This window comes from Pan troglodytes, chromosome 8 (genome assembly GCF_028858775.2).
Source record: "Pan troglodytes isolate AG18354 chromosome 8, NHGRI_mPanTro3-v2.0_pri, whole genome shotgun sequence".
Lineage (NCBI taxonomy): Eukaryota > Metazoa > Chordata > Mammalia > Primates > Hominidae > Pan > Pan troglodytes.
In genome coordinates this window covers 73,250,043-73,270,531 of record NC_072406.2, presented here as the reverse complement: position 1 = coordinate 73,270,531, position 20,489 = coordinate 73,250,043, and the positions used below count along the sequence as shown (strand labels likewise).

Genomic DNA, 20,489 nt, shown 5'->3' with positions numbered 1-20,489 from the left:
ATAAAACCAGTTGTATCTGCTCAGGTGAAATGTTTCATTCAAAAACCCCTATTATTCCCATTCACCCACTACTAAGCGTGAATGAGAAGGGAAATCTTCCTACTTTCATTTCTTATATCCATTCAAGGCTCTCAATGCTCTTGTGACTGACCCCAGTTCTGTGCAAAATGTACCCCAGGATTTAAAAATCCTGAGTTGGATTTTTAAATGCCAGCCTAGGGGTACATGTTTCCCACTGAATTTATGTCTTTTCATACTGATTTCACACACTCACACTTTCAAAAAAGTTGTCTTTATTGATAATCTACTATGTGTTAGACACCGAATTGCATCAGATACTCTCTGCCTCCATTTAGCCTATGGACTAGGAGGGGAAGACAGACAATAAAAGAATGACACACATGAATACGGAACCGAAACTGTTCTAAGTGCTACAAAAGAGAGTTAGAAGGTTCTGTAAAATGAGATCCAAATGATGCACAGGCATCAACTAGACCGGGCATGCATGCAGAAGGCATGCTACATGGGGAAGTCCTCTAGAAGGAGACAGAACAGGCAGCATGAAAGACTGAGGGAAGGTCGGGCACGGTGGCTCATGCCTGTAATCCCAGCACTTTGGGAGGCTGAGGCGGGTGGATCACAAGGTCAGGAGTTTGAGACCAGCCTGGCCAACATGGTGAAACCCCGTCTCTACTAAAAAAATACAAAAATTAGCCAGGCATGGTGGCATGTGCCTGTAATCCCAGCTGCTCAGGAGGCTGAGGCAGGAGAATTGCTTGAACCCAGGAGGCAGAGGTTGCAGTGAGCCAGGATTGCACCACTGCACTCCAGCCTGTGTGACAGAGCAAGATTCTGTCTCAAAAAAAAAAAAAAAAAAAGTACTGAGGGAAGGCCCCACTGTCTGGAGTGCAGAAGAGGAGTGAACTGCTTAAGTCTGGAGATGTCATCAGGTCCATCACCATGGGAGCCTTTTTAGCCATATCAAGAAATATGCCTTTATCCTAGGACCAGTGAGAAGATTGAGGATTTTTGTTGTTTTTGGTGGGGGTGTGGGGAGTGCTGTAGTTAGTTACATCATCAATTTTACATTTTGAAAATATATTTCTGGCTACCATGTGGAATATGGGTTGGCAAGGGGGAAAAGTATGCAGATCAGTGAAATATTTCAGTAGAGGGATAGTGATACCCTGGCCTAAAGGAGAAGGATGAGGTGTCAGTGACTTCCAAAAGGTGAATGGATTCAAGAGATATGTAGGAGGTAAAATTGACAGGCCACCTTCTGTGATATCTATGTGCACCCCATGAGGAAGTATCAGGGAACAATGGTGGAGGAACATGTGTGTGAAAACAGATGCTAAGTTCAGTGTTGGATGTGTTGAGTTTGAGATGTCTTGAGACATCACGGGAGACAGCAGACAGACAGACATTGGATTATGGGTGTGGGGCTTGTCAGAGATATAAACTTCTGACTCATTGTGACATTCATAGGTCTGGAGGCAGATAAGATTGCTTAGAGAAAGATAATGAAGCAAGTTATAGAAGAAAACACTGAGACCAAAATGCCTGGAGGAAATCAAACCCATAATGGCCCAGTAGGGAAAGATGAGCCCACAGAGGATGGAAGAATAGCAAAAGAAACAGAAGGAAACGCAGGGATTCCTGGGTCCTGGGGGGCAGAGGAGCAAGGGTTCTAGGAAAGTTAGCAGTGGTCAGCTGAGTTGAAAGAAGACTGAGAAATGTGTGTTTTATTGAGCACGGATGGAGAATACTGGTCAGGGGAGAATTATTTTTGAATTAAAATAAAGAGAAATTGCTAAGTGATATGTACAGGAAATACAGTTGTAACTGGTTCTGTCTGTCGTCCTGCCTGTTTGAGAGTATTTTGCATGTTCATGTCTTGCATCTGTCTCAGAAAGATTCTTGGGGAGTAGACAAGATAGAGAAAATCATTGGCCTATTGGTGACCACTAGAAAGAGAGAGAAACTAGGATGGAGTTTGAGCATAGAACAGTCTGAGGTTGGCCGGGCACGGTGGCTGATGCCTGTAATCCCAGCACTTTGGGAGGCCGAGGCGGGCGGATCACGAGGTCAGGAGATCGAGACCATCCTGGCTAACATGGTGAAACCCCGTCTCTACTAAAAAATACAAAAAATTAGCCGGGCGTGGTGGCGGGCGCCTGTAGTCCCAGCTACTCGGGAGGCTGAGGCAGGAGAATGGCGTGAACTCAGGAGACGGAGCTTGCAGTGAGCCGAGATCGCGCCACTGCACTCCAGCCTAGGCGACAGAGCGAGACTCCATCTCAAAAAAAAAAAAAGAACAGTCTGAGGTTCTGAGGTCTGAATTGGAGAGAAAAGATTGAACCTGCACACCAAGAGTATTGTATGAGCACAGCCCCACCTGTTTCTCCCATCAGTGGTGCTCCTACAGCCAGGGTAAATAAATGTCACGAAGCAGTGCTGGCTTGCCTCTCCCACCTGCTTGCATTGCTGTGTGGGGAGAGAGCAGGGGTGGAGGGAGCCTGGGACATCACAGAGCACATGTCTGGGGACTTCCCTGAGCTACAGCCTCAGTTTTCCTTCCTGCTTCTGCTTCAGCACCAAAGTTGGAACCCCACCCAGAGTAGGGGCAAAGTGGACGTCACTGTCTCAGCACAGGAAACAAGGTGCTAAGGCAGAGGTTAGACTGAACTGCTGTGAGCTGTCACTGGGAGGTAAGAGAAGAAAGATGAGTGTCTATGATTATTTGCAGTAGTTTGCCTATGAAGAGGAAGTGAGAGATTAGCGGGCAACTGGAGAGAGATAAGGCTGAGTAAACATTCATTCATTCAACAAGTATCAACGTATCTTATATGTACTAGGCATTAGGACTAGGACAGGCAGGAAGACATTTTCCATCCCTCATGGAAAATCTACCATAAAATATACTTATGCCATGAAATAAATTTATGTGATAATCTCAAATGCATTTTGTAATCTGATGTCTTAAAACAAGTGCAACATTTTTCCTCAGATTTAAATACTTACTTGATTTTTATAAAACAGTCAAATTTGTGTTTTAAGAAAGAAAAATAACACATCAACTTCTACTTTTGTCTCTCTCATTTTCTCTTTTCATTCTTTTTGTCTTTCAAATCAGACAGTCTTGCTGTTGTCACTTATTATTAAAAAATATTTTCTAAAATGGTGTCCTTAACTCAGTGTTCAGAGCCTTTCACAGTGATATTTGACTGAAAAAAAATCCTTTAATCTCCTATAATTTTTAGAGCATTGAATATTATCCCATGGAAGTTAGAAATGTGAATAAAGCAAGGTTTCCCTAGCTAGACTGTAAACTTCCTGATAGCAAAGGCACTGCTGGGTGTATAGCTATCTAGAATAAAGCCAGAGTACTATAAATGCGATTTTCATAGGAAGAGTACAATTAAGGATCCTTGGTTTGTAGAAGAGGAGGATACAATGAATTCTTAACCAAGGATTCAGGAAGACCCCTGAAGGAGGTGGCATTTAAACTTGCTATTAATTCATGTGTTCTTCACATCACTATTCACAATAGCAAAGACATGGAATCAACCTAGGTGCCCATCAGTGGTGGATTGAATAAAGAAAATGTGGTGTACATACACCATGGAATACTTTGTAGCCATAAAAGTAACAAAATCATGTCCCTTGCGGCAATGTGAATGCAGCTGGAGGCCATCATCCTAAGGGAATTATCACAGAACTGGTAAACCAAATACTGTATATTCTCACTTATGAGTGGGAGCTAAATGTTGGGTACACATGGACATAAAGATGGGAACAACAGACACTGGGGACTACTAGATAGGGAGGGAGGGGCAAGGGCTGAACAACTACCTATTGGGTACTATGCTCACTACCTGGGTAACAGGATAATTTGTACCCCAAACCTCAGCATCACACATTATATCTATGTAACAAACCTGCACATGTATCCCTTGAATATAAAAAGTAGAAATTATATTTTTTAAAAAATAAAATCTTAGTTCTTTGAAATAAATAAATATAACTGTGTGTTAAAAGTTGAGTATTTCAGGCCGGGCGTGATGGCTCACGCCTGCAATCCCAGCACTTTGGGAGGCCGAGGCGGGCAGATCACGAGGTCAGGAGGTAGAGACCATCCTGGCTAACACAGTGAAATCCCGTCTCTAATAAAAATACAAAAAAAATTAGCCGGGCGTGGTGGTGGGCACCTGTAGTCCCAGCTACCCGGGAGGCTGAGGCAGGAGAATGGCGTACCCAGGAGGCACAGCTTGCAGTGAGCTGAGATCGCGCCACTGCACTCCATCCTGGGGGACAGAGCGAGATTCGGTCTTTAAAAAAAAAAAAAAAAAAGTTGAGTATTTCAGACAGCAGACAGCTACTAACCAAGGTCTCAGAGGCAGGAAACAACTTTTATCAGGGGTTAGGGGGTGGAGAGCATTTGATAGTGAGGGGAGATGGTTTAGAATGTCTGCAGAGGTTATGTGGAAAGTGGTAAAACATATTGATCTCAGATCTTGGAAAGCTGTGCTTGAAAAGTTTATCCTGTTGAGGTCTGTTGAAGAGCTGTTAGAAGTTTTCAAGCAAGGGGAGAAGCATGAGGTTTAAGAAAAAGACTAGAAGCACCCGGAAACCTGGGAAATGATGGGAGATTGGAAGCAGGAATACATTAGATGAGAGGTCATTGCCTACATGGGAGATGGAGGATGGTGGGTGAGTTTCTGAACTATGACAGTGACCTTGGATATGTCAATGGGAAATAGGGCTTTTTGTATGCAAGGTGGCCATAATCTAATCATTGGATATGTGTGTTGTGGGGAGTAAGAGAATGAAGATGATGCCAAGTGTTGAACCAGGGAGAGTGGCAGTGCCACTGATTTTAAGGAACAGGGGAAAAACGCAAATTCAGGAGAGGATGGGGATGAAGCATCCAAAAAGATATAATTTAAGCTCTAGATATGAATAAAATTGCTGCCAAGTGGAGAACTTTGTGGAAGGCCCACGTTTAAGGGAAGGCAGAAGAGAAGCCAGAAGAAGAAAATTCAGGGGAGTTTCTTGAGATGGGAATTGAGGTTTCAGGGAAGTCAAGAAAAAGATGTGGATTTCAAGGAAGAGGCGTCATGCTGTGATTTGTTTCACTGATATAATCACTAGGTTGTGCCTTTTCTCTTTCTCTTCCTTTCCATGTGGCACAGCCCCACGAAAGGGGCTGTGCAGCTGTCCGTTTTGTCTCACATCTGGGTCCACACTTCATTTTTGCAGCTCTGCCCTTACTCATTAATGAGCAGCAACTGGCCTGGAGCCACCGGCAATCAACAATTTCCTTCAGAAACTCCTCCTTACTATTGAGAAAATGACTTAGTAAGGAAGCTGCTTGTGTCTTTGTTAGAGAGGCACAGAAAGGGAGGAGAGGTGGATGATTTGCTAATTGGGAGTTATTGGTTTTGTATTTAAGGTTTCCTGATTCAAGCTTCAGGTTTGTTTCTAGGAATAATACAGTTTTTACAGCAATAATAACTACCTCCAAGCAAAAGTACTGTTTTGCCCTTCAGTTTTTATATTAGGTAGTCAGTCGTACTCATAAAATAGTCCATTTTATCTCAATGCCTCTATTTCAGGTTTTACATGAAAAATTTCTCAATGAATTTTTTATTAGGAGGATAAAATATTTGGTTTCTTTGGAGGAAGTGATATGTTTTCTCCTAAGAACAGGACTTACAGGGTTTCTCCTAAGAATAGGACTTTGTTTTCCTTTCACCTAAATTACCAAGAAATTCAAATCCATATTATAACTTCAATCACTTCAACTGTGTTGACCAGTATATATGGCCTATATATATATTATATATATATATCTTTTACTTATATTTCATTAATTTCTTGGAAAGCACCTCAAATCCTCAAGGTAAAAAGAAAGTTGTGGCATAAATAAATAATTTTACTGTTAACTAAATTCCTTTCCAAACATTATCTCATTTGACTGTCAAAACAGTCCCACTGAGTAACTGGTATTATTACTTCCACCTGGAAGATGAGGGAAGTATCACCAGGAAGGACTTAAATTTCACTCAGATGGAAACTATGAGTGCGACTTGACCCCAGATATTCTGTCTCCAAAGGCAGTAGTCATTTCAGCCTTCTTTGCTCCAACTTTTGTAAGCAGCTAGGAGACTTGTAAATGGCATGTAGTTGGCTGGCATACTTCTCATTCTCATGAGAAATAATCACTGACATGAGAAACTAATATTGTTTGAGTGGTTTTCTTCTTGATAGTGAAACATTCCATGCTTGTATGTATCTCTTTCCTAGGTTTTATAATAATCAAGAAGCACATGAAAGAGGCCTCTTCATCAAGCATTCTTGACTAAGTTATGAAAATGGAATTGAAGTTTATTTTCCCCCTTCATATGGTAAGTAACTACTAATTTAGGTAACAGAATTGGCTTTCCCCTTTCTTACAATATTTAACAAAGAAATGGAAAAGCATCTTGTGTAAAGATGGCATGACTTATGAATAATATCTAGATTGTTTTCATTATGTTTCACAAAAAATAGAAATATTTCATTTTTTAGTTCAATTATGGGTTTTATAAATTCTAGTTGAATATATTTTATCTGGTTTAGAATTTGAGTCATTTGGACCTACATATGAGTTTTGATTACTAAAATAACATAACTCTTCTATCCACTTTATACACAGTTAAAATTCTTTAGTGCATAGCATTTTGTACAGGAAATTGACATGTGGACTCTGAAAAGTCATGGCCATATACAAGGAAGATTTAGAAATGACCAGATTGCTGTGCGTGGCATTTCTCTTTTTCCCAGATGCCTTAGCTTGGAGCATCCACCCTTTTTGGCCTGGGCACTGAATGTCTTTAATTAGAAAATCTTATTAGAACTAGAGTCATCCCAAGTGAGTAAAATCAGCTTTTGAAAAAAGGTCCACATTACTGAGTTTTTTCCCCAGAGTATTGTGCCTAAAAAACGTAGAATTATTTGAAATGGACAGTTTACTCTCCTTTGTCCACCCATAAAATTATTTGTTATTTTCACTCTTCATTGTATTTTATTTTTCTTCATATGTTTATATGTTCTAATGCATATTTAAAAGGAAAACTCTCTGTGTGTAGCTGCAAATATTGTAAAATTTCATTTATTCCAAAGAATTAAGATGGTGGGCATATCTGAATTTGTGGGAAAGCTGAATTATAGATAACTCTTAAACAAATGTGGCTTTTATTACCTTTAACTACATATAGTAACTTCAACAAATCATAATAAAGTAGAAGTCCTTAAGGAGACCTGTTATAATAAATCATATGAACATTTTGTTATTAGCATATAGATTGGATGTATGTATGAACTTGTAAAGTGCCTGAGGTTCCTTGAAAATTGTTTATTCTGTGTCTAAAATGTGTACATAAGACTGAAAATAAATGTTTAAAACACCATATATTATCCACCTATAAATAAAGTATTTACAAAGCAAAAGTAAACGTCCACCCAGCTCATGAACAAATTATCAAAAGATTTTAAATTTATTGAAGTCCCAAATTAATGAGATATTACCATGTGTGCATAAATAACTTAAAGAATAAAATTTGCTGATCCTTCTCTCATATGGGTATTTGTGCTAATGAACCAGGATCCTATTTACACTATTAGTCCCCAAAGTAATTGCTTATTTGAAGAAGTTCTGTCTTATGGGTTTTCAGTTAATTAAATCTATTTGCATTTTATGCACACATTTCAAATTCTCAAGCCCTATGTTTCATAAGCCAGATTCAAATATGTTCATGTAATAATATCTCTCATTAAGGCTGTAGTCTTTCATTTTTAAAGGAACATTCAGAATAGCCATATGCATAAAACACTTATTAATAAAATCCTTTCAATATTTTAGAAAAGTCAATCCATTAAATGTTATTTTTTTTAGTTTAAATTTTCCTATTTGTAATGGTGATTACTATGCTGAACAGACTTCCAATCTCTAATGTTTCCGTTAACTTAATTTATTCAATGATTTTTTTTCCTTTGATTTTGCATGTCAGTTTTTAACTTCTAATATGCCTTTAGAATTACAAGCACCCTTTTCAAGGTACGTGCATATTAACTGGTTGATCTTGCCTACCCAATTGGAGCAAAAATATGGAGCAAAACTTTTCTAATTTTAATACTGAGGAAGAGAGTACAATAATTCAGAAAGTTAGAGAGATTTTAAATGGTATAGTTTTCAGGTAGTTGTCAAATATTTGACCAAGAAGTTGGGAATTAAAGTACGTAAGTGATAAAAATTGTAAACATCTTCATTAGATCCAAACTATGGAAATCTTTCATTGCTATCCTACCTGGGAAGCTTGAAAAAGATACTGAAATTAGGAGGTGGAAGAAGTAGAGGGACAGGCCAGAAGGAGGGCGGGGCCGGGAAGCTCTGCAGGGTCCATGCTGTGTAGCAAGGCAAGGCCAGACATTGGGGAAGGTACCCAGGGGCACAATTTGGAAAGCAGGTTTGAAATCTAGTTTTGAAATCATGCCATACTAAACTATCTTTAGGGGGTTATTACATGCTCACCTATTTCAGTGTTTAGGTGTATTAGAGTGCATCTAGGTGTATTCCTCTTTGCAAAGATGTAAAATGCAAAATCTGAATACATTTAGATTCAAAAATTCCAGCCTAGTATTATATCTGAATCAATAAAGAGTAAAGTATCCAAGAGGAAAAAAGAAAGAAAGAAATGATATCCTAAAATCAGGATAAGCATGACACTTATTTTATTCTTTTACATAGAACAATATTGGACAATAATGTGCTTTTGTTCTCATCTTAACATGGGATTATACTGTAACTATAAGAAGAAAAACAATTTTTGATACCCTGAAAAATCATATGTCTTATAATAAGCAAATTTCATTCAGTTAATTGTTATTTATTCATTTAAGCAATGATCTATGTAAAGTGTAATACCAATAGTCTCCTAAGAAGATATCATTTTCACTGGAATAGCCCTAAGGAAGCATTTCTTCTCATTTAGAGAAAGTAGGGATAAAGCACTTGTATTACCATTTGTATAAATTTTTAATACTGAATAAAATATTAGTATTTAGCTTAATATTGATTCCCAACATAATATTCCTCCATAATGGCATGCTAATTGGTTAGAATTAAATCAGACAGATTCAAGAACACTGAGAATAGACCATCTAGCACTTGTAATTTTTTTTCATTAGTTTCCAGAATTCCAGTTAAAATGGAATTAATCTGTCGATTAAAAGACCATGGAACAATAAAAGTTCTGTGCCCTATGTCATGTGCACCGCCTTTCCCTCCCACTGCTCCATGCCCACCATAAGAAGGAGCGGAAGAGGAAAGAGGGCAAATGAAACGCACATGAAATTCACATGTGAATTTCAACCTCAATGTCATTGTGTTCAAGAGTGAGACAGTCTACATGCATTCTAGCCCTGTAACTTACTATGTGTGAGAACTTAGGCATTTTACATAAGTCTCTGGGAGTCACAATTTCCTCATCAGTAATATTAGTCTAACAGTATCAGCCTCTTAGAGTCATAGAGGAAGTAAAACAGAGGTTCCCAATAGGAGGAAATTTTGCCCATCAGGAGGCATTTGGTAATGACTGGAGATCGTTTTGGCTATAACGATTGGAGGGGTTGAGTGTGCTACTGGTATCTAGGGAGGCCAGGGATGCTTGCTAATATCCCTAGATGCATAGGATGGCCCCCAACAACAGAGTCATCTGGCCAAAAAAATCAATGGTATCAAGGTTGAGAAACCCTGGAGTAATGTGAAGTAATATATGCAATGAGCACAATGCCTGATACATAATACACCCTCAAAAATATTAATATAATTATGTTGTTACTGTTGTCATTTGAGAAGGAACTCCACATCACCTAAATGGTATCCGTACTGAGTACTGTCAACAGTTCAGCAAGCCCATCCCAGTACAGTTAGTCAGGCCTATCTGCTAAGTTATCTACTTGAAGTGGCCAATATATAGGTGCCTTTAGGAGTAGAGTGACCCACTTAATACTTGACTAGTCTAGAAGGCACATAGATATGATTATAGCAAAGTTCATGGGCCGCCATTTAATTTCTCAGAAAGTAGTCATTTAATCTTCCTAGAAATTGGAAGAAATAGAAAAAGACAAATAAAAAGTAACTTACAGGCCAGCCACAGTGGCTCACGCCTGTAATCCCAGCCCTTTGGGAGGTCGAGGCCAGTGGATCACCTGAGGTCAGGAGTTTGAGACCAGCCTGGCTAACATGGTGCAAACCCATTTCAACTGCAAATACAAAAAATTAGCCAGGCATGGTGGTGCACACCTGTAATCCCAGCTACTTGGGAGGCTGAAGCAGGAGAATCACTTGAACCCAGGAGGCAGAGGTTGCAGTGAGCCGAGGTCACACCATTGCACCCCAGCTTGGGCAACAAAAGCGAAACTCCGTGTTAAAAAAAAAAAGTAACTTATAATACCAAGTGACTGTTAATTTTTTAACTTTTGCTGCTAGTAATGCATCAGGAGTCTCCTGATGATCATGTTTTACTTTATAAAATAAGCTAATATTTGGACAAATGGCTCAGAAATATGGTCTGATTAATATGAGATCTTGATTAATTGGTTATGTGATACATGAATATTATCAATTTCAAAACCAGTTGAATGCATCAAAATAGTTTTGACTTGATGCTAAACCATTTTAAGGGGGGAAAAAATCTTGGTTAATGCAAGAGTTTTGAGGTCAGACGTGAGTTTGCATTTCAGCTTTACAACCTTCAAGCTGTGTGACCTTGGATAATTTACCTAATTTCTCTGCACTCAGTTTCTTTGTCTGTTTAACGGGCATAAATTTACCTTGTAGGGCTCTTGAGAGAATTGAGACACAAAATATTTGGCATATATGAGAAGTGAGTAAATGAAAACAGTTATTATTTTCATCATCTTTATTATTTTGACTCTAAAGTAATTCTGGGGACCTCGCATTGCCTTGGAGTTCTAATTATAGCCTTCTCTTCTCATTGTAAAGAATGATAACTATGATGTTAAGTACTTTTTACTGACAGAGAAACTTCAAATGACATTTGTTACCTCAATAAACAAAAATCTTAGACTCATTTCAAAAAAATTCATTTCTGAAGAAAAAAGAAAACTTACATATCAAACATGGAATTTCCCAGTAAGGATATTTTTAAGGAAATGGCAGATTTCCAAAATTAAAGAATGAATAATGTACACATCTTTCTAGCGTATTTTAATATAGTTGATAATCCACTTTTTAATTAGCCACCTAATTATAAACCATTACAAATTTCCCCAGGTGAATGTAGTAACCTACTTCAGAGAGGGAAGTGGCTCTTTGAATGGGCATTCCTACTGTGAAATTTGACACTTTTTCGGTCCCAATTTGTTCTAAACTTAAACAGCTCAGGAGAGATGGGAAAGAGCTCTGTTTCATAACCTAATCATTTCTACTGCCAGGAAGGTTGAGTAGAAGGTTAAATTCTAAATTCACCTTTCATCAATGTTTAGGTTTTTCCTTTTTCTTTATTCCCCAGAGAAGACCCCACTTTTTATGTGTTTGCCCATCATTCGTATGTTCTAAGTTTGAAAATAAAACATTTACAATTAATCCAAACTCTGGGTTCCTCCATTTTTCTTGGTGGTATGCTTTCTGCTTAGCTCATGTTTCCCCAACTTAAAACTCTCAATAAGCAAAGGACTGAAAGGTACCTGAGAAGAGCATCTCAATGTCATAATAGACACTTGTTTAATTCCACAACCCAGACAATGTTAAGGAGGGACATTTTTAATCTATTCCTTAGCATTCAATGCTTGAAGTTCCCAAAGTTTAATCATTTTTTTATCATATATTCATAACCTTAGTCAAAAATGTGTTCAACTTACCAATTGGTCCAGCGGACATTTATTGATTTTTGTATTGAATTCTCTCTTCCAGCCAGTTTTAGCTTTGTGTAGTTACAACTCTAATATGTTTGCATTTAATTTTAAACTATCACCTATCATTAATGTCTTGCTCATGTTCATTAAGCTAATGCAAAGCGGAGAGTTGAACTATTAATTTTAATGAATTTAACTGATCACTTTGCTTCCACCCTTGCCTCCTATAGTCTTTTTTCAATAAAGTATAAATCATATAATTTTGCTCCTTGACTCAGAACCTCTATTGGCTCCCTGTTTCACTCAGAGTCAGCCAGCAGTGACCTGCCTGACCTCACTTCCTTCCGGTTCCTCCCTCTCCCATTCTACTCTATTCCAGCCACCCTGCCAGAACATATAGTGTGTTTCTGCCTTATGACCTTTTCACTTGCTGTTTACTCTGTCTGGGACACTTTTCTTCAGTCACACATCCACGACCTGCTCTCTCACTTCCATGAAGTCTTTTGTTCAAATCTCACCTTCTCAATAAGACCTTCACTAACTACCTCTAAAAATGTAATCTCTTCCCACACTTCCTAGTTCCCTTTTCTGATTTATTTCTCTCTTTGATACTTGCCAACTTCTGATAAATGATGTAATTCACTTGTTGTTACAGTCTTTCTCCCTCATCTAAAACATAAGCTGCAGGCAGGCAATGATTGTTGTTGACTTTCACTAGTGTATCCCAACCATGTACTCCAGTGCCTGGTATTGGTTAAATTGAATTGAAGTCGAATTGCACCCTTATTCACCTCATTTCTTTTCCCTCAGAGCCATAATTTGCCATTCTGCAATATAGTGATTGTATATTCTGGTGTTCTGCCTTTATTATAGTTTGTTTAGGAAAATTTTGATCCCCTTACCCACAGCTAGACTTACGAGATGGAGGGCATGGTTTCATTGTATTTTCTTTTTAACCATTGATAAACTTTAACTAGGTAAGTTTGCATTTTAGCCATATTCCTTTCCTTATTATTTTTCCTATTGGGCAAGACACTGTTATCACCAAAATGGTAAATTTACTGGGATAAATTAGAATCATGATCAAAACACTCCTGGGTAAATTCTTAGGCAAAAAAAGGTAGATACAGATGAAAATAACAAGCTCCACAAGCAATTTAAATGAAAAAACAAAAGAGGATTAGTTTCCTTTGAACCTAGGCACACTTTTCCTAGCATACATGTTCCTAGCATAAATATTAGAGCCTTGAACCTGGTTCGAGAAAATACCTACCTACTGATGACAAGGAAGCCATAAATATAATTTATGACCAAAAATTAGTCACTGTTTATTATTGCTGGTGACACATGATACATAGGGGGAGATCTGGCAGTGTTTCAGACATCTCCAGCCAGCCATTTATCATATCATAGAAGAAGAGGAGGTATTTCTATATTAATGGCCTCTATAAAAGGAAGTGAGTAGAGGAATGTCTGATATGTTTTGTCATTGAGAATCAAAGGGACATTGACAATGTTAAAAATGTGCTGAGTGGATTACAGGTTTTGTATAAGTAGTTCTTCAAAATAACAATGCCAATGCTCTATTAAAAAAAGAAAAAGAAGAAGTAGAAGAAGAAAGGAACTATGTTCTATGTTGCTTAGCTCTCTCTTGTGCCCTTGAATGACATTTCTGGATGTGAGCTGAGAAACAAAAGCTTGATTTATCTCTAGAACCAGCAACATTTTGAGGAGCTTGATAGCCTTGAGACCCTGCTGACTCACAGCCATGCTGCTGTCCCAGCACGAGTTTACACTGCAGATCGTTTTGATACAATACGCAGAGACCCAACATACCCACTCTCACTCCCAACTTAGCCTTAATTCTTTATCTCAGTCTATAATGTAGAATAAAACAAAGCCCAAATCATGTTAATAACTTCCACTTGATTGAGAAATGCAAACCCATGTTCCCTTTGTAACTACTATGTCTATGCAAGTGGAGACATAAAGCCCTTTGGGAGAAGACTTTAAATATGGGGTTGGAGATGTGAACAGCCAGGAACTTTGTCTCAGAAACGGTAGGAATAAGCCACTAAAAAGTTGTTTTAACATGGCCAATAACTTCTGTGATGCTTTGCAGAATTCTGAAGACGCCATTAAAAATTAAATAAAAAGCCTCAGCTCAGTTTTGTGTATGCTTCAATAGGCAAAAATATATATTTAATGCAGAGGGTGTTGAATCTGAATTAGTACAAATATTATTAATTTAATGTTCATACTGCATTTTATGGTTTATAAACTGCTTAGCAATAATTTTATACATTTTTCCTCACAGCAGCACTGTAAAATATATCGGCATTTTATTTTCCCATTTTATAGATGAGGCAACCTTTAATAAGTGATCTATTTCTTTCCTGTGCATATCGGTTAACGGGTAAATGATTAATTTATGTCTACATGAACTTCATCATGCAGAATATTTATTTTAGTGTGAGTTGGTATTTATTTTACCCGCAAAGCATTACAGTATCCAATTATATATGCATGTTTTAAAGGCAGTAAAGCAGCCACCAGTAGTTAATGCAACATTAAGTCAGAGATTTTTAAATCTACATAAATTCTGAGTTAGGGTATTAAATCAACCATCCCTTTTTCACCCCCTTGGTTCATGTGGGTGAGAAATGGTCCTTCTATAAAATGACCACATGGCATCTGGGGATTGGGACAGAAAAGATGTATTGAGATTTACAGAATTTACAATATTAACAGTAAAATAAAGAACCAAGTGGTTTATAATTACATTTGGTGAGAAAAAAGTAAACAAATCTTATCATTTGCCTCTGCCTGTGGAATAGCTTGTGATTGTGAGGCATCTTTTTTGGTCTCTTTCTTCTTTCACTTTCTGCCTTCATTTCTTCCTTTTGTTTTCTTTATCAATTTTTGCATCTGTAAAATTGTTGTCTTAGCTGCTTGTATGGAGGAGCATAAGCAGCCATACATAAGTGACATGTTAAGGTTTCATAAATAGGGCAACACCCCATGAAGCTGTCGTTGGCATTATTTCTCCATATTGCATTATATTATATTGAGCTATAAGTAAAATTGCTTCTTTGAAAGTGTATGGTACTTAAAGGCCAAGGATCTCAAAATGCTCCCTAAGCACTGACTCAGCTAATACACTTCTAATATCAATCTACTACTCTAATGCTACAATTTAGAGAGGAAAAAGCACCAAAAATTTCAGTCATTTTATTCTAAGTCAGAATTTGCTTAATTAGAAACGTGCCTTCTTTCCATGACAATTTATAATATATAATTCTCCTTCATTTACAGATCTCAAGACTCTTAAATTTAGCCAATGAAGCTAAGATTTTAAAAAATTTATTGCAAGGAGTCCCTGCCCTAATTCCACATGCAAAAGTTTCTGATAAAGTCTAAAGATTGGCTTGTTAGCTGAGCTGTCAAAGGCGCAGATGATTTAAAACACATTTTGTGTGTTAAATATTAAACTCTTTCTGAATCCAGAAATTCTCTCTCAAATTTAACATGTATTTTTGAAACCAAAAAGTACTTACAAATCCAGAAAGTGCTCTGATGTGAATTTTAAGGAAATATTTTTATTATTAAAAGTTTTGTATATAGTGAAATATAAAACCCATTACATTAGATCTACCAATAAGACAACATATTATGAAGTAATATTTTTAAATGTGTGATTTCCTATCGGGTCTGTTGGACAATATATACTTAATTGGGCATAGAAGTTTTAAAAACTGAATCTTTAAAACAAACAAAGGGCATTACTACAGAGGAATGTCACTGAAATATTCGTTTCAGACTTCTTGCATAAAGACTGGCTATAAAAGGAACAAGACGGGGCTGTACTTCAGTATACAGTTTCCTAACTCGGAGTTAGATACACTTGACCTGTGAGTGGGCATTGTAGATAATTTTTATATAATGAAGGCTTTTACTATATGAATATAAATATGGAGATTTCAGCGATCTTACTCTCTGTGATAAAAATAGAAAAGAATATATATATAATATATATACATATAGTCAAAAGAAGCATTTCAAATATTCGAGTACAAATTAAATATATGAAGTACATAAATTTTCTCCTTTAAAAAATCCTTCCAGGTAATAAAATATCCTAATGAAATGCTGTTACTGCTTTCCTTATGTGCCACCGTTGCAATATCTAGTACCCCTGGGCTTTTCCTAGTCCAAGACTTTTTCGATGGCATTTATTATTCCCATTTACATTTATTTGACCCATATTGCAGCTTCTAAATTGGATATATCATTTTCCCCTGAGAATTTCTTGTCCTTACCTAGCCTTACAAGAGAACTGTGAATTTATATCACTTTCTAGTGCAACAATGAACTGACTGGGCAGAGAACCAGATAAAACTCCTCCCTTCCACTTCCTCATTTTCCACCATCCCCTTATAGATCATGAGGTGCAAGTGAGCATCCCATTATTGTAAATGTTGAACTGGGCTTGATTCCCAGGTTCTCAGTTTTGTAATCTCAGAACCCATTATTACAGTGTTTCTGTTTTCATTGATTGTCATCTTTGTATATATTATTCTGTTAGCTTTTGCCAAAATGAAACATTTCGAAGAGAGATGCTTATATGGAAAAACTGAAAAATCATTTTGTTCCTGCTAAGTAAAAACACTGTATTCCCTTTCAAAGAGAATTTATGTATAATCAGGTATTCATGATTTTTCAGAACAGCACGTGGAGAATGTTACTGAAACTCCATCTTGCTTCCACATAAAGTCGGCACAGCACTTAGTCAGTTATTACCTAGTATTTCCATGCAAGTGAATAAGTAGCATTTTAGCTTAAAATTTCAGCATTTAGTTTACACATCACTTAAAAACTCTTACGAGTAAACATGCCTATCCATTAGAAATTGTTTTTATTTGATAGTGCAAGTACAGAACAGAGAGAAGCAAAAGGGCAAATGCAGGCAGTGTCTTTCCAACAATTGATAGGACAAGGAGATTCTGGGCCAGGAACACAAGTCTCTGGACCATGTAGCAAATGTGTCCCTGGTGAGAGAAAAATGCATTAGGTTGTCATGGCCTAAAAACACCAGCCATTTACACATTCTGACGAATTCCCCTGATTCTGAACCCAGACTAACTTGGTAACCAGTTCATTGATTATGATTCTCCTTCCCATATACTTGGATTTATATCTATATCTATACCTTTAGAGAAAAATACAGCAATCAGTCAATATAGTTCATTAGCTTGATGGACATATTTTTATTGTAAATTAGTATCTTGGCATGCTGCTATAAGGAAGCATTTTAATTAATGTGGTTGTTATCAATGAGGTCATTTTAAGATCATACAGCTCTCAGCCACACATACAGAGGTAGAAGTTCCATTTCTGGAACAAGACATGAGTCATTTCTTATTCACATTTGCTTATAAAAAATACAGTCATCCCCATACATGCCGTCATGATGCCTTCTCTACCCCACAGAAAAGAGAACTAATGTTTGTAAGAAATTACAGTCAGTTTACCACTATCCTCAGAGAAATAAAGTCTCTTCTGCAGGTTCCTGCAACCAGTAAGTAATTAGAGGTGACATTAAAACTCAGTTCTGACAGATGTCCTTTCAGCTAAACTTGTGTCTCTGCCTAGAATCAACTGCTAGCAACATGCCCTGACTAGGAGAAACAGATGAGATTTCTTTGGCTGCTAGAGAATAAACACTGATCATATTGGTTACTTCTTCTAAACAAGTCTAAACTCAAATCCCATGCCCAAGAAATGGGTGTTCTGTACCAACCCCCCAATCTCGATGGATGTGTAGAAAAACCTTGTCTAATCATTTAGCTATGTATATTTTTTGGAGTCTGATTTTAAAATGGATGACAACACAAAGGCATTTTGTTCGTAGTGAACTTAAGTATTCATTGTATTCTCCTTATCTTGAAATTTGAAAAACAAAGAGAAACTATAGTTATTTTATCAAGCGGTTTGATAGTTGTCTTTCATGTCTACTTATATCTCTTGATTTAGTCAGAGTATGTAATTAGTCATGAACCCAGTTTCCATTATTACGTTTTGTCAATTGAAATATTGTTTTGTTTCCAAGTATACATTTATATTATTTACCTATAACTAATTTGAAAATGGTTTTAAATATATGTATTTGAAACTGCTGGAAAGAGGGGTGACAACACTCTTAACTGATTATAGACTTAGTGATGCACAGGTAAAATATTTTAGATTTGCACCACACACTTTAGATATTAGGAGTATTATATTTCATGTTATGGAGATAGAAAATTCTGATGACTATTTTTTATCCTAAAGAATAACAGACACCAAATGGCATTTATTCAGTCATTTTGATTTAGTTTAATAAGGTCATTCTTCCATCTTCAGGTAAACTATTTGGCCTAAACTACTTCAAACATTAGAACCTTTACTTTGAGAAAAGATCATCATCAAAGATAAAATTGTATCACCTACATCGGGAGCTCATTTCAGTGTTTAGTGTCCTTCCTCACTTTGAAGAAATTCTTCCTAACATATAACTCAAGTCAGCCCCCAAATGGCCCATATGTTCTCTTCTGCAAGTAATGTAATAAATACTTAATTATTTTGCTTATTCTTCATTTTTCATCCTTTTAATGCTCAGTTTGAATCTATGTTCTTTTCCCATTATCCCAGGCCACCAGGTTTCTCCTAGTCTAGTATTGCTTCATGGGCTTTCTGTGTTACTGATGGCATTATCTCAGTTGTTGGTGTTGTTTCTTTTGAATATGAAACTCAACAAGCGTTGCCCTCCTCATTTAGTTCTGATGTTTCTATGATGTAATCCCTAAATTACTTTTTTCAGAATTCCTTCAGAAATGAAGTGCTAATTAAAAACAACAACAAAAAAGAAGGCTGTTAAGAAGGCTCAAATACAGTTTATGCTAAAAATTTTAAAGAAGACGATGGACAATTTTCTTTCTTGGATGCTGTTTTGAATGTAGACAGAAAGATAAACTAAATGACCCCCTGATGATCTCCTAGCTCTGTGATTTTGTAATAATCTTAGCTTGTAACATCTCATTTTCTGCAACCACTAAAATCTTATCTGCCCTGAGATATGTGAGTGTTTAACAGATGAGAACCTTTTGATAGAGGAAAGACGCTGCTTGTTTTCTCAGAAGTAATTTTCTTAATAATTGCTTACCTTTATATTTGAGGCAGTCCATATTGAATCCTTAAATCCAGAGAAAATCATAAAAAAAAATTAACATACTATATAATGATATGCAATCAGTCCTTGGCTTTTGCCTTTGTTGCCCCAGCGTTAGAAATATTTACTTCTATAGTCACGGTTTAAGGATTCATGAACCCCATTTTTTCAAACTAAAATCATTCTTGCTTTCGACACTGCACTTGTTTCTATTTAAATGGGGAGTTTTGTTAACATCAGTGGATATTTTGCCTCCAAGTGAGGCTACCTTCCGAGCAGGGTTGCCATAGAGCAAATTGCATTTGACAAGGCTGTCTGGGGAAGATTTAGCAGTAGTTAGATTAAGCTTGAGCTTGCCATTTAATCCACCACTACTGGTATTGTGTGCTAAGCCGATGATCATACTTAGAAGCACAACAATTAGGTTATTAGTTTTCTCTCTTTTTTTCTTTTTTTATTATACTTTAAGTTCTGGGATACATGTGCAGAACATACAGGTTTGTTACATAGGCATACACATACCATGGTGGTTTGCTGCACCCATCAACCTGTCATCTACATTAGGTATTTCTCCTAATGCTATCCCTCTTCTAGCCCCCCATGCCCCGACAGGCCCCAGTGTGTGATGTTCCCCTCCCTGTGTCCCTGTGTTCTCATTGTTCATCTCCTACTTATGAGTGAGAACATGTGATGTTTGGTTTTCTGTTCCTGTGTTAGTTTGCTGAGAATGATGGTTTCCAGCTTCATCCATGTCCCTGCAAAGGACATGAACTCATCCTTTTTATGGCTGCATAGTATTCCATGGTGTATATGTGCCACATTTTCTTTATCCAGTCTATCATGATGGGCATTTTGGTTGGTTCCAAGTCTTTGCTATTGTGAATAGTGCCACAATAAACATACGTGTGCATGTGTCTATAGTAGAATGATTTATAATCCTTTGGGTATAAACTCAATAATGGGATTGCTGGGTCAAATGGTATTTCTGGTTTTAGATCCTTGAGGAATCGCCACACTGTCTTCCACAATGGTTGAACTAATTTACACTCCCACCAACAATGTAAAAGCATTCCTATTTCTCCACATCCTCTCCAGCATCTGTTGTTTCCTGGCTTTTTAATGATTGCCATTCTAACTGGTGTGAGATGGTATCTCATTATGGTTTTGATTTGCATTTCTCTAATGACCAGTGTTGATGAGCTTTTTTTCATATGCTTGTTGGCTGCATAAATGTCTTCTTTTGAGAAGTGTCTGTTCATATCCTTTTCCCACTTTTTGATGGGGTTGTTTTATTCTTGTAAATTTGTTTAAGTTCTTTGTAGATTCTGGATATTAGCAGTTTGTCAGATGGATAGATTGC

The 20,489-nt window shown here is 37.1% G+C and overlaps 1 protein-coding gene across 15 annotated transcripts in view; it reads left to right on the top strand.

The window, feature by feature from the left end:
- RHOBTB1 (Rho related BTB domain containing 1) overlaps positions 1-20,489 on the top strand; it is a 141,036-nt gene that overhangs the window by 9,714 nt on the left and 110,833 nt on the right. For all 15 annotated transcript variants that reach the window (XR_010159739.1, XM_054659391.2, XM_054659388.2 and 12 more), the window contains 1 exon segment: positions 6,310-6,410. The gene's annotated coding sequence lies outside the window, so the exon portion shown is untranslated.